Source organism: Anas platyrhynchos, chromosome Z, assembly GCF_047663525.1.
Source record: "Anas platyrhynchos isolate ZD024472 breed Pekin duck chromosome Z, IASCAAS_PekinDuck_T2T, whole genome shotgun sequence".
Classification (NCBI taxonomy): domain Eukaryota; kingdom Metazoa; phylum Chordata; class Aves; order Anseriformes; family Anatidae; genus Anas; species Anas platyrhynchos.
This window is the reverse complement of record NC_092621.1, coordinates 54,573,777-54,588,049: the sequence shown is the minus strand read 5'-3', so window position 1 is coordinate 54,588,049 and position 14,273 is coordinate 54,573,777. Positions and strand designations below refer to the sequence as shown.

General features: G+C 41.6%; 1 long non-coding RNA gene across 1 annotated transcript; it reads right to left on the bottom strand.

Annotated features, from left to right (window-relative positions):
* Positions 1 to 2,613: 2,613 nt before the first annotated feature.
* On the bottom strand, positions 2,614 to 13,931 carry LOC140000764 (uncharacterized). Its single transcript, XR_011805960.1, has 5 exons — positions 13,777 to 13,931; positions 8,773 to 8,960; positions 5,083 to 5,146; positions 4,970 to 5,009; positions 2,614 to 4,439 (listed from the first exon to the last, which is right to left on the bottom strand). It is a non-coding gene; the product is annotated as an uncharacterized lncRNA (long non-coding RNA).
* Between the last annotated feature and the right edge of the window lie 342 nt (positions 13,932 to 14,273).

The following is a 14,273-nucleotide window of genomic DNA, read 5'->3' as shown; positions in this document are numbered from 1 at the left end:
TGCATGGAGCTCTGGCTGGGGATGGATGAGGAGCTGACTGAGATCTTCTGGGTCAGGATTAAAGGCAGGGCAGGGACAGGTGACATTGTAATGGGAGTGTACTACAGGCCACCCAATCAAGACAATCAAGCAGATCAGGTCATCTATAGACAAATAGAACTAGCCTCACATTCCAAAGCCCTGGTTCTCAGGAGGGACTTCAACCACCTGATAATCTGTTGGAGGGACAGCACAGTAGGACATAGCCAATCCAGGAGGTTCCTGGAATGCATTGATGACAACTTTCTTCTCCAAGTGACAGAAAATCCAATGAGAACAGGTGCTATGCTGGATCTTGTTCTCATCAGCAAGGAGGGGCTGGTGGGAAATGTTAAACTCAAGGGCAGCCTTGGCTGCAGTTATCATGAAATGGTGCCATTCTGCATTCAGAGAGCAGCAAGGAGGGAGCACAGCAAACTAGCTACCCTTGATTTTGGGAGTGTAGACTTTGCCCCCTTTATGGATTTGCTTTGTAGAGTACTGTGGGACAAAGCCCTGGAGGGAAGAGTAGCCCAAGAAAGCTGGTTAATATTCAAGGATTGCTTCCATCAGTCTCAGGAGTGACACAATCCAACAAAGAGCAAGTTAGGCAAAAATGCCAGGAGACCTGCATGGGTGACCAAGGAGCTCCTGACTGAATTTAAACAGAAAAGGAAACCTACAGAGATTGGAAGCAAGGACAGATAGCCTGGGAGGGATGCAGAAACATTGTCCAAGCAGCCAGGGATCAGGTTAGGAAAGCCAAAGCCCGTTTAGAATTAAATTTGGCCAGAAACATCAAGGGCAATGAGAAAGGTTCTATAGGTACATTGGTGATAAAAGGAAGACTAGGAAAACTGTGGTCACTCTCTAGAAGGAAATGGGAGACATGGTCACCCAGAATATGGGGAAGGCTGAGGTACTTAATGACTATTTTGCCTTGGTCTTCACCAACAAGAGCTCCAGCCATATGGCTTGGGCCCAGGAAGGCAAAGACAAGAAGCTCAGCATGAGCCAGCACTGTGAACTTGCAGCCCAGAAAGCCAGCCATAACCTGGCTGCAAGGATACATATCAAAAGCAGCTTAGCCAGCAGGGCTGGGGAGGTGATTGTCCCCCTCTTCTCTTCTCTGCTCTCATGAGACCCCATCTGGAGCACTGAGTTCAGCTCTGGGGCCCCCGGCACAAGAAGGACATGGATGTATTAGCAAAACAAAAGAAGAGACATAGGGATGATCAAAGGGCTGGAGCTTCTTATGAAGACAGGCTTCTTATGAAGACAGGCTGAAGGAGTTGGGGTTGTACAATATGGAGAATAGAAGGCTCTGGGGAGACCTTAGAGCGGCCTTCCAGTACCTAAAGGGGGCCTGCAGGAAAGCTGGGGAGGGACTCAGGGAATGCAGTGATAGGACAAGGGGGAATGGCTTTAAATTAAAAGACGGTAGATTTATATTCTATATAAGGAGGGAAGTCTTCACTCTTGAGGGTGGTGAGGCACTGGCATGGGTGACCCAAAGACTGGATGCCCCATCCCTTGAAGTGTTCAAGGTCAGGTTGGACAGGGCTTTGAGCAACTTGGTCTGGTGGGAGGTGTGGCATGGGGGTTAGAACTGGGTGACCTTTAAGGTCTCTTCCAACCCAAACCATTCTATAATCCTATGATGCTGCTGCCATAAGTCAAATCCCTTTGAATGAATGGGAAACTTTCATCAAACACAATGAAACTGGGCTGAGCTCATAGACCACTGAACCATACACAGAGAATACACTCAATAGTATTCCACAAATGAAACTCACAGAAATCACTCCAAAATTTCTTATCCCATCTGTTCTGAATGATATTTTACATTAAACCCATTTTTGTAAAAATAAATCATTACATTGCAATAGTCTATTTGTAGATTGCATTCTTAGCAGCAACATCTGTCAGTGGTATGGAAGAACAGTTCTTTTATGATAATATCAATTTGCATGAGAACCTGAGCTTTCAGATCTGGTAAAAGAGGTAGTTTGTTAACAAAATATTTCTTCAGAGGAGTGTTTTATGTTCCTTTTTCACCAGAGATACATTAAAACAAAAACCCATAAAGGAAAAAAAATAATAAATAAATAAATAAATAATTATACAAGTAGAATGCAGCTACAGGAACAATTAGATTCAGCCCCCATACAGTACGCAGCTGTTGGAGTTGCACTGTTGTTACACAGCTTCACAACTCTCAAGTAAAAACTGCTTACATTTTGCTTATGTTCACTCCCTTCTCTACAGGGAATAAGGGAGACATTTCGTTTCAGCCCAGAGAAAACACACACTTCTGCAGCAACTGCATTTTATAACAGTCTCTAGTTCTCACTATTATAAATTTTCCTCATAGAAGTCACATGAAAACAGCAACCAAAAAAAAAAAAAAAAAAAACAAAACCACCCAAGAAAAATCCATTAATTCATCTAGAAACATGAAAAAATGTAAACATATCCTCAAGACAAATAAAAGTGGGACAATACATCAGGCATTAATAATTTATTTCTTTCTGAATAATTCCAGTTATTTATTTTAGTCTATAGATAAAAACAAGTGCTAGAATATTTTCCTCCTCTAGGAGAACACACAGTAATATTGCAGATAGATGACAGGAGAGCAATGTCTAAATCACTTACATAAAACATTATGTACAAATATTCATTGCTAGTAAGGTGACATTGAAATAACAGCTTCATATCAGTCCAAAAAATGTAACAGAAAACAGCACTAGGCAATTATACAGAAATCTGACCAGAACTCCATAATGAAAGACCAAGCTTCTCTCTATACTGTGTAGGTGATTACTTACAACAAACACAAAACAAAGAGGAAAGCTAATTATTTAAATCTTTTTTCATCCTTTTGCACAGATTTAGATGACATCAACAGGAGCACAGCAGAGCAGAATGTGCTCTTATCCATGCATACAGACTCCACTGGGTTAATAAGCTGAGGGCATTAAGAAACCCAGGAAAGTATTTCAAAGGTTCTGTTTAGCAAACTCAGCATACCTCATTTGTCAAGGCATCTCATGCTGTGATGCAAAATGCACCACTGCCTAGTAAGTATACAATTCTGAGTTTCTCCATTGTCAAATCATTTCCTAAAATATGTGCACTTTTCTCAGATGGGAGAATTTAGCTTGGTCATCTTTAATAACTTTGCATAGTTTATTAACCCCTTTAAAACTTACCTCTTTTGCAGTTTAGATAGTAATAATGAACTTCTTCATTTCAGGTGGCTGTGATTTTGTAGATGGACCACCCTGAAGACAGACAACCTGTGTAGCATGTTTTTTTGGCCAGTAAAGTGGGCAAAACACAGATTTTTATAATTATAAAACTTTGGCTACATGTTTCTGAATCAATGGGAAGCACTTCAGAACACTTTGGTTTCAGAGCTTCAGTTGTTTTCAGAAGATGCTTTGGAAATGCTCTCTACAAGGTTGAGAATGTGCCTGAGAAAACATCCACTTGTGTGTGTGTGTGCATGTGAGGAGAGGTACCTTTGTCATCTTTGCCTCCACAATGAAACCAGCAGCAGTACAATCTTTAACTTTTCTGTGAGTACTGAGAAGGTAGTATTTTAGGACATCCCTACACTGCAGGACTTTGCAGCACACTCTGTAGTTTGACAATGCAAGAACTGCAAAGACAGAGGAAAGCTGGACAGAACCCCCTCTAAAACAATAAAGAGAGAGGTGGAGTGTGGTATGCAGGTAAAAGCTGAACTCTGCCCTCAGGACGCCTTGGAAGAATTGTGCCCCTCTTCAATATTTTGCATAGACTGTTCTTCCACATATTAGCCTTGAGTAGTGCCCAGGAATTACAAAGACAGAACTGCTTAAATATTTCTTTGCCTCCTCCTGGCAGCTGAAAAGTCCTGGGCTCTGTGTGATGTCTGCTCTGAAATAACTAAAATACCTGTGTGTTATCAAAAGTATTTTCATTAAAAATCCAAAACAGTATCATACAAGCTTCTACAAAGAAAATTAACTATCCCAGCCAAAACCATGACAACCTACAATACCACATCTGGAGTGCTGTTTCCATTGGAGGCCATCTAGATCATCAAGAGTCAGTGCACACAGTAAGCAAGGAGAGGCTGAAGTTGGAATGTTTTGTCTTGGAGAAGTGAAGGCAAAGGGAAGAGCTTTTTGTTCCCTACAGCTACCTGATTAGAGGATATAGAGAGGATAAAGCAAGACCCTTCTCCAAGGTGCATGGCAACAGGGCAAGAAGCAATGGACACAAATTATAACACAGGAAATTCTGATTTTTTAGTAGGAAATATTCTTACCATGAAGGTGTTTAAATACTACAGCATGTTGCCCGGAGATGTTGTCCAATCTTCGTCCTTGGAGGTGGTCAAGACTGAACTGGGCACAGCCCTGAGAAACCTGATCCAATTAGACCTGCACTGAGCATGGGGTTAGGTGAGAAGATATCCTTTCCAACCTAAACTATTCTATCACTTTGTGCTCTAAAAAAAGGTGTCTTAAAGGCCACATAGGGTGGCTGCATGAAACTGCTGCATTTAGGCCGGGAACTCAGTTTTAACTGAAAAAAAAAAATCATGTCTGCTGTTCCAAATATATCTTCAATGCAGTTTACATTTTGTGCATTAGTCTCTTAAACAGAAGGAAACAAAACAAAACAGAGCAAATCCATCACGCAAATTAGGGGTTCATATTAGAAGTATAAATGGTCTCTCCGTGATGAATCAGACTGCCAGGGGAACTCATATCAGACTGAAGCAGTGCAAATACTTTTCTGGATAAAAATATATGCAGGTATTACTACCCACATGCAGCTCCTAAAGCAGTTAAAATGGCAAACTAATGACTTAACATACATAGCTCCTAGATGTAAAGTAAACATGCAAACACAACAGCACAGTACCAATCCATCCACAGAGACTGGGACTCACCTCTCTGCACCTGCCCATAGGCATTCCTGGGAAACTTCTCCTAGAAGAAGGAAAAAACTTTGATGAAGAAGATATTAATTGAAAGCTTCTGACCTTTAGCAATAATCACTTACCAAAAGGCCTATTGAAGACTCGCCCAGGTCAGATTTCACCACGGTGGACATCCATGCAGTAGCTCTACATAGAAACATAAAATCATAGAATCACAGGATGGTTTGATTTGGAAGGGTCCTTAAAGACCACCTAATTCCAAGCTCCTGCCATGGGCAGGGACACCTCCCACTGGACCAGGTTTTTCAAAGTCCTATCCAGCCTGGTTTTGAACACTTCCAGGGATGGGGCATCCACAGCTTCTCTGGGAAGCCTGTTCCCTCTGGCCAGCTGAAGTACTAGAGTGCTTCCACTTACTTCACTAAGCTTCTCCTTCGTGCAGATGTCTGTACCCAGGCTCTGACAGAACCTAATCTGTTTCTGAAACTATATGCCACTACAACACACTACATAAAAGGTTTACTCATGAAGACAGAACAAGCCACGGCTTCAGTGCTTTTACCACTGAGCGTCAAAGTGACAGTCCATTCTGGAGGCTTACTGCAACCTGCACCCTCAGAAGATGCCACCCAACTGTTCGAGAAAGGAAATAGTTCAAGAGATGATCCCTACACTCCCAATCATGAAAAAGACTGCTTGTCCTACAACCCTGAGTCCCATCCTTTGTATGTCCAGCACTCAGCTCTTCCTGAGCCTTTCTGTGGATCTCCAGAGGCAGAGAGATATCTGATACTATCAGTACTCACACACCGTATGCTGCCTGACAGTTCCTCATATCTAACGTCCCCTTGAACATCTGAAGTGTTAATGTAGTACTGGGCAAGCTTTCTTCACAGGTATTAATTTCTGAGAGCAATCATCCATAATTAAAGACCAAGATGCAATGCATTGACCAACCCTGCATTGACTAGACTTCACTGCAACCTAACTCAGTTCTCCCCCAAACAGCAATAGTAACCAAGTTTGGCTAAGGAAACCCACTGAAATTAAAATCTACAGTGTTTCCCTGTCTGCCATGACTGTACCTTCTTCAATGAGCATGGGCTCATCCTACTCAGTGGTTCTCCTTTTTATTTCTGTTGCTTTGCAAGAAATGTCAAAAGCTGTGAAATTTAGCAATATCACTGACATAAACCTTTGCTAAAATTCATAATGTCTGCAAATAATATCTGCAGCCCCGACGAATCTGAACCTAGGTCTTGTTCATGAAAATGACATAACAAATATGAATTTTTGATCCTCCTGAATAGGCATTTAAGATTTATATGATTCTGTCTGGTTGTGTTACCTCTCTAATAAACAGGACCGTACTCCTCTTCCACTCATAAATTATCCATCAGGTGTTTTAACTATTCAGTAACTTTAATATGTGAACAATAAAATAATAATGCTTTGAACAATAAAGATAATGATGCATGAATAATAAAAACCTTTTCTGAAAACTTTGGAGAAAATTCCCCTCCACAAACACTCACAAACTTTTTTCATGTTGTGATTTTCAATAATCAAACTTATGAATACAATAACCTTTTGCTTTGGTGTTAGAGAACACAGAGATGGAAGCAGTGAAAGTGAAAGATGCTGATTCCAACAACCACAACCATTCTTGCCAGAATTGAACTATGTTGATTTGGAACTGACAAAGAATATTCATATATATGTAATACACAAGAATTACATGGGATACTGTTACTATTAATAAAAAGCTGAAGTCTATTATAGAAATTACCCAATTTAACTCTTGTGTTTGGAGTTTTATTTAGCCCACAGTTACAACTGCAACTTCAGTGATATCCTGGGTCAAAGACTGGCTCAAACCTTTCACTTGTCTTTTATTTCTGCTTCATAACTCAAGGATAAATGATAATGTTTTGTTTCATGTTATGACTTCCACTCATGTAAGAGATGATTTTGAGGTTATTGATTTTTTGTTTTCTCACCAGTGATAAAATTATATTTCACCTTTGTTTTTATACTTCAAAGATTTTGTGATTACATTCCAATAATTTAGGGGTGGGCTAGAGATACACCTGTTTCAGTACAGATAATGACATTTTTAATGCTCAGCCCATCTCTCTAAAGTACCTGACAGCCTTCTTTTTCCTCTTTGCAACGCTCAAATTCAAAATTTTCCCACGTAGTGTTCTTAAAACATTTTTATGCTTCAAGAGAATGCATCAGCTGGGAGTGTTAAAAGAAAATCTGCAATGCATTTGTTATTTGCCCTCTTCTTAAACTCTTCACAGACTCCTGATTTTTGCCCATGTTTCTTTTGTTCACAAATGGAATAATTTATTAACAGCACTGCTGTTGTTTTAACATATGCAAACCCACTCCAAATGCTCTGTATTAAAAAAAAAAAAAAAAAAGATGTTATAGTTTCTGTTGAGAAAAATTAGGCATTAAAAGCCTTCATATTTTCATATTTATGGGCAACTATGTACACACCACTTACAAAGCTTTTGTAGAATTTTTTCAAGGAAGAAGAATTTGGGAGAAAATTATCCTTTTAGGGCAAATTCAATAGTGGCATAGCAGAACTGTCAGTATGAGAGAGATGACACAGTGTAGACCCTAGCATGCAAGGTATCCATGCAATAGAGGGGAAATTTTATTAATGGGCAGAAAACAGGCAGTGTGAAGTAGGCTTCTGCAGAGTTAGCTCTTCTCACAGTATTGTGTGAGGACTCAGCAGGAAAAAATGCTTAGCCTTCTCGGGAACCAGTTTCAGGCTTTTTCCACTACAGTGGCCTCTCTTGTGATAAAATGATGCTCCAAGAAAAATCTTTGACTGTTACTTAGCAGATAGGTCTTGCTGTTCATCCATGGGTGATCCCTACTGGACCCTCTTTCTCAGAACACAGTCTTCTGTCACTGTTTCCTTCTGGTTCTGGTTGTCTGTCTGTTTCTTTGCTTGCTTGCTTTTGTCTCCCCACTGCTGAGGTTTTAACCCAATTTTTCAGCACCAATATGTATGTGTGATGTTTCACAGTTACCTGAGCAACACACCTGATACTCTTTGTCATTTCCATAAGCACATCAAGAAGATGAGTGCTGGGGAGGTTCTCATGTTACCACAGGCCAAAGCAAGGGCACACTCCTCCTTCCAGGCCTGCTCTGACCACATGAGGATGCTTTTTTGCTGCAGCACCAAGTAATGTAGGGGGCTGGGAAGCAGTGCATGGAGGTACAAACAGACAGGTTCTAACTTCAGGCATACCCAGGCTTAGGAAGACCACATGCTGGGAGCTGGGGAGGTGGTAAGAAAGCTCACAGTAAAATTGCCTTTCTGCTAGATATTCACTAATGGATCACTGGTAGATGGGAGGGGCTCTCAATAAAGATGGTGTTGTGTTACTCTGGGTCTATGGCAGTCACAGCTCCCGTCTCCATCCTAAGACAAGGAGCAGGGGACAGGGAACAGAAGTTGCACTGGGCCAAAGAATGTGAAATTTGTTTTCATGCCAACACACAGTGCGGCCCCAGCACATCAGCATTCCTGGCACAAAACTTCCACATGACACTCGTTTCAGTGCAGTGAACATCCTGGGGCATGAGTTGGATTTGTAATGTGAATGAAAAACACCAACAGAATGGAGCTGTTTGGAATGGAAAAGTGGACAAAAGTGCCTTTTGAACAGAGCTCCCATTTTGTCCACATTCCCTTTTGGAGGAAAAGTTGATGTGGTTCCATTAAATGTTCTGTTTGTTTTCTAAACCAGATGAACTACAAATATTAGATTCCTCTTTACCTGGATTCCTCACAGAGCTTTTGATTCCTATGTTGCCTCTGGTCCCCACAGAAGCTATTTGGAGAGGTCCAAAAGGGACAGAACCAACTGGTGCAGAAAACAGCGTGAAGGCAGAAGTCTTCTCTCTCAGATTGCTGATGAAAAGCCAGAAAGACCAACACCATCCCACCTAGTTGGACCTGGAGATGCTAAAGCAGCCAAAAAAGGAACCTTTTAAAGTCATAGCAAAGGGCAAAACCATGCAACCACTGATTTGTACAGTCAATACAAACATTATTTCTAACTGAAGAGTACATGAGGACCACACCAAAGGTCCTGAGTATTCTGATGACAGCTGTGAACATAAACATATGGAGACAGGAATCATCTGGTGGCAATCTCCTAGCAGCTTTCCAATCCAGAGATGGTAAATTGTTATATAGTAGTCTTCAGCTGACTTTTCTCCCACGACTTTACCCTATTTTATGGGACTGTATAAAACTTAACATATGCACTACACCCTAAGACAAAAAACTTCCATGAGTGTAAGCCCCTTGGAGAGATGTATTTTCCAGTTTGGTCTGAGCCAGTACTAGTTAGTCTCATTTCAAGGTCTCTCATTCTGGGATCAGAAGAATGAGTTTTGTGCTCTCCATCTCACATGCCATTTATTGATTCACAGAGCACTGCATACTTTTGAGGTTTTCCACTCTGAAGCTGCCAAGCTAGTGGAAATTATTTCATCCATATCACCACCTTCTGTACCTTTTTGTCTTTTTGAGCCAATGCAGGATCACAGGATCAGAAGTATACATGGTACAGAACTGGAGCACCACAGATTTACACAGTGGAATAACTGTTCTTCATTTGGTTTCCTGTTCCTGTTCATGTATCACCCAATGTTCAGTTTTTCTGCTACCTACCTGTTTTCTTACTGATGTTGTACACTGAGCTCACATTTCCGTAGCTCCTCTGTAAACCCAAGATCTCATACCTCTGCAGAGACAGTCAGCTCAGAGCCCTGTATGTGTAAAGCTGGCATTGTCCTTTCCACATGTATTCCTTTATATTTGCCTACACAGAATTTCAGCTGCCTATTTATTCTCCACTCAGTCTCATGAGGTTTCTCTTTGGTACAGCCTTTATCCTGAAAACTGAATAAGGTTAGTAGCGTCAGCAAACTTTTCTCCTTACTATTCACTTCCTTTGCCATAACATTTACAAATGTTTAACAGCACAGCCTCTCATCTGACTCCACTGGTGACCTCTTTCTACAGTGAAATCCCAAAACTGACCATTTATATTTCTCCTTTATTACCCAGCACAGTTGCCTACAGACCCACAGAGTGCATTAGGAAAAAGTGCTACGCTCATCACTTACGCTATAAAATTTCTGACTTCTCTACTGACTTACCTATCTTTTTTTTTCCTTCTCAGCACAACTTATATTAAAGAAAGGAGAGTACCAGATTTAGCCACTAGCTAAGACAGTGGCTGGTTTAGGATGCACTCAGGTTAAAAATAAGGCCAACCTCAGCTCTGGAAGCCGAAGTAAATGTTGTCATTTTATGTTGTCCTCTGGAAAACATTCAGTATTACTAAAGAATTCTTAATGAGCTGGCAGAATTGCTGCAGTCACTTAAGTGAACAACATGCATTTTTCTGTGTAAAAATAACCTGTTTTTTGCAAAATGAAATGCCAAAGTTGCATACAAATACCTAAATAAAAACCCTCAGACTTCATCTTGTGTGCCTCCCACTATAAAGAAGAAAACTCATCTACATAAAATTGCAGAGGGCTCTACTGCTCAAGAAAGCAAAGCAATCACATAAGTACACTTTAAAGTACAGTTTTAAAAGTGATTCAGCTGCCAAGAAGAATGACCGTCTGTGACATTTTTGTCACTAATATCTTGTGTACCTAAATTCATACAGGGCAACACCTACCTGTATGAACTTACACTCTTAGCAAAGACTAAGACTTCTAGAGGAGATAAACTCTGAAGAAAAAATAGTGAAAACAAGCAAATGAATGAAAAGGTACTGAAAGCAAATGAAAAACAAGTTGCAGAAGAGAGATGAAATTGTTTCCAATCATTGCCAAGCAAGGCTGGAAAATATCCACAAGCATCTAGAGTGGGCCTAAAGAAAATCCAGGTGTCTGAAAGCTCATGTGATACCCAGCTATGCACTTTGCATTATCACTTGCTAGTTTAATAAAACTTGTCTTGTGCCTTCAGACCATAACAGCTACAACAACATTAGGAAGACAGAAACTGCCTATCCAGTGTTTTCAGCCCAGAATGGCAAGAGACAGCAGGCTTTGAAAGTTCTTGTGACCAAGAGCAAAGAGTGACAATTGTACTGCAAGAAACTAAACTAATTGTACTGCTAGAAACTTAAAATTTTTGTTAAACCAACCAAGACCAGCTTGATCAGCAGATAACCAAATACTGTTTCCAGTAAGCATGGGAAAATATCCCTCTGGGAAATATATGTCATAAGCTGTGCTGAACTCTGCTCAGACATGCTTTAGCTAATGAGGCTTTTTAGAACATTAACTTATTGCCCAGCTAGTACATCTCTGTACCAAATCCCCTGATTATTGGCACCAAGAGCCTAGCACACCACCTAGTCCTACAACAAAAATCTGCAAAATGGTGGGAGGTGACCTTGTGTTCCCACAGGACACCAGAACCTGAATTGCCTCCACCAGCAGCCTGAATTGCCACCAGTCTGCGCTGGACATCTTTCTGTCAGACCGCTCCTGGACAACCTCACCAGCACTCCCTGCAGACACCCACACATTCCTCTTGCACTGATGATCTAGTTTTTCAAGAAGTGAGAACAGGTCCTCATCAGTTTCAGATGAAAGCACAAAGTAACAAGTGATGGTGGAAGTGCCACAGGCTGGCATCTCTCCCAAACACCTTGTACCACCTGAGAAATCCCATCAGCAAGCACACTCTGGAGTGATCCAGTCCTTCCTCAGCACATTGTTTTCCCCTGCACCAGTATAGACAATCTGGCAGTTTCCAGTGTAATTACTTTAATCAGAAAAGGGAGCAGTCAGGCAATGAGACACCAGAGGGATGCCACAGAGCACCACCTTTTATTTCACACACGCTATGCTCCAGTGTGCTGGTCAGCCGCCAAGTGATTTTCATGCCAATGCAGTCCACAGGCATCAGCACAAGGAGGTATCATCGGCATGGACGCTAGCATCCCAAGCACACAGCAACTACAGACTCGAGTCCCAGCCTTTTATCTCCAGACCATGCTTCCTTGCACAAAGAGGTATTTCATTTGAGGTCCAGGCTCAGAAAAAAAAAAAACACTTACTCCCAAGCACTGCATTCAACATCAAAACACAATCTTCACTTTATCCCGTAACTTCATTGCAAATCTAGAATTGGCAGTATTATCCCCACACGTCTGAAAAAATTAGATCTATGGGCTCCAGATGTACTATGGAGCACAAGTGAAAACCTCTGATATGATACTGGGTTTTATATACAGCTAAACCAAACAAAGAGCGTGTGCCTCACTTAGGAGAAACCTAATTGATTATATAGTGACTTAGTAATTAGGAGACCTGGACAGATTTATTCTCCTCCTGACATTTATTTCCCATGGGCCTTTGGACAAATAACCTTTCTAGCTGTCACACTGATGAAATGGATGGTATTTACAAGCCCGAGTACTCAGGTTCCTTTAGCGCAGAAGGACAAGTTTCTGGAGGTGCTCCATAAAGCTGACACTGTTCAGAAAGCGTGAAACCAGTATGCTATTACAGAAATGACCATGATGTGCTGGGTAAGGGACCCCAGGTAGCTACAAGCCAATACGTTCCCTAACCTTTTCTTCCACTAAAGTAAATATATATATATATATATATATATATAATAATAGGAAAAGAATAATCCCTCCCTGCCACTACACTACAGAGAACTAAGTGGGAGTGCCTGCTTCCTCCACTCACCAGGAAAACTTTGACCTTCTGGTGAACTTCATGCATTGCATTAACCATGTTTCCCCATGCCCAAAACAGAGCAGTCTCCCATACAATGCAGCCATCGCCCTCCTTTCCACTCACTGTGACTGCAGCTCCCTTGAGGGGCAGGTGGGTGACATTCTTTGTTCTTTTGCACCCACCACCTCTGTTTAGAGGGCTATGTATTATCACACCATGTAATTCCAACAAAATCCTGAAAGCATGCCTTTCTCTCAAACCCTCGGCCCTTTCTGTTTGAGAACTGTGTGTTTTCCCCTGCACTTTCGTGATTCTGTTGTCCGTAAGGAAACAAAAAGCAACCCAACTGATCCTAGAGTGGCACAAACACAGATGTGGGTGTGACTGGCTAAATGGGACGTACTTCATGCAAAGGCTATGAACAATTCTCTTCTGCCCAAATTGAAAAGAAAAGTGGCAGGATGGCATTTCATTCATGTCCCAAAATTTCATGTCCCCCTGCATTTCCTGCAAGAGTCACTCACAATGAAGGTTGTGAAGAGCCAACCTGACTAATTCACAGATTTAACAGCAAAGGTGATGAAAAAATGACTGTAGAACATGGACACAAAAATACACACAGCAGAAACAACACAGTAAACCAAGGTGGCAGTAAATAGCATCACGAATAGCAACACTGGGAGGGCTGCCAGTGAAATACATCCTGATTTCTTTCAGTGGCTCTGACAGTTGTGCTTCATAAAACCACATGAAACCAAATCCTGCAGTCCCTGTTTAGCTTTTGTGGAAGCAAACTTCCCATTGACGTCAAAGACCACGTTACCTCGTAAAGGACTGCAGGGCTACTTGCAGAGACATCACTCATTACTCTCTGTGACTGCGTGCATGCTGTAGGACTAACGCGTCTTCATTCTCCTCTCATGCTCTGCTGAGGAAATTAAGAGCAGCCTCCACTGATGTAAGACCAACTGCAAAATCAGTGCAGAGGTCAGGCTGCTGCAGTGCACTGCTATGCTAGATTATACAGATACGTACAAATAAACACTACTTACCCTGTGAGGTAGGGAGAAATATCTTTAATTTCCAGTTATGGTGCAGGTCTCTCCTCAGATGCATTCAGGCTTCCTGCAGATTCAATAAACGGTTCTGAAGTGTGCAGCAAGCTCTGCCCACATTCCCAGTGCAGCAGCTGCAGGTTGCAGGTTTCTGTCCCCTTTCCTCTACAAGCTGACAAGGGTGGCTGAACGGGGTGAGTACATTTTGCCCAGCTGCCACGGCTTACAGCTAAGATTAAAACAGAAGGACCCACAGGGTGTCTGCAGGAGGCATGCCCTCCTTCCAGCACCCTTACACCAGGGTGAAAACTGCAGCCAGAGAGCAAAAGTAGAAAGCAAGGGGTGAAATACTCTCAGACCAGATGAAAACATGAAGCCTAGTGCTAAATAAAATAAGTTGTCAGATTCAATGAATTAGTTGTCAGCAAAATACTGGAAGAGGTCACGCAGGCAAGAAATTTCAAGCACTGGATCAAGTACTTAAACAAATTAAC